Consider the following 282-nt stretch of genomic DNA (forward strand, 5'->3'; position numbering starts at 1 on the left):
CGGTCGTGCCTATAGTGTAAACAACGCGAGGATGCTTTACCAGATGTACTAGTATCTTGTAGGGATTCACTGTATACTTCTCCCCATGCTTTTTCTTTACGCGAGAACGGTGGAGCAGTGTCAAGTCACAAAGAAAGCCTATGGGTCACACGAAAATGTCTGCTGGAGATGAATATATACATAGATGCAAAGACATTTAGATAGACAAAGGTAAATAAACAGACAGGCAGAGATAATAAGGTGGATAGATATATAGAGAAAGACACACACACACAGACAAAC

Source organism: Penaeus monodon, chromosome 30 (assembly GCF_015228065.2).
Source record: "Penaeus monodon isolate SGIC_2016 chromosome 30, NSTDA_Pmon_1, whole genome shotgun sequence".
Taxonomy (NCBI): domain Eukaryota; kingdom Metazoa; phylum Arthropoda; class Malacostraca; order Decapoda; family Penaeidae; genus Penaeus; species Penaeus monodon.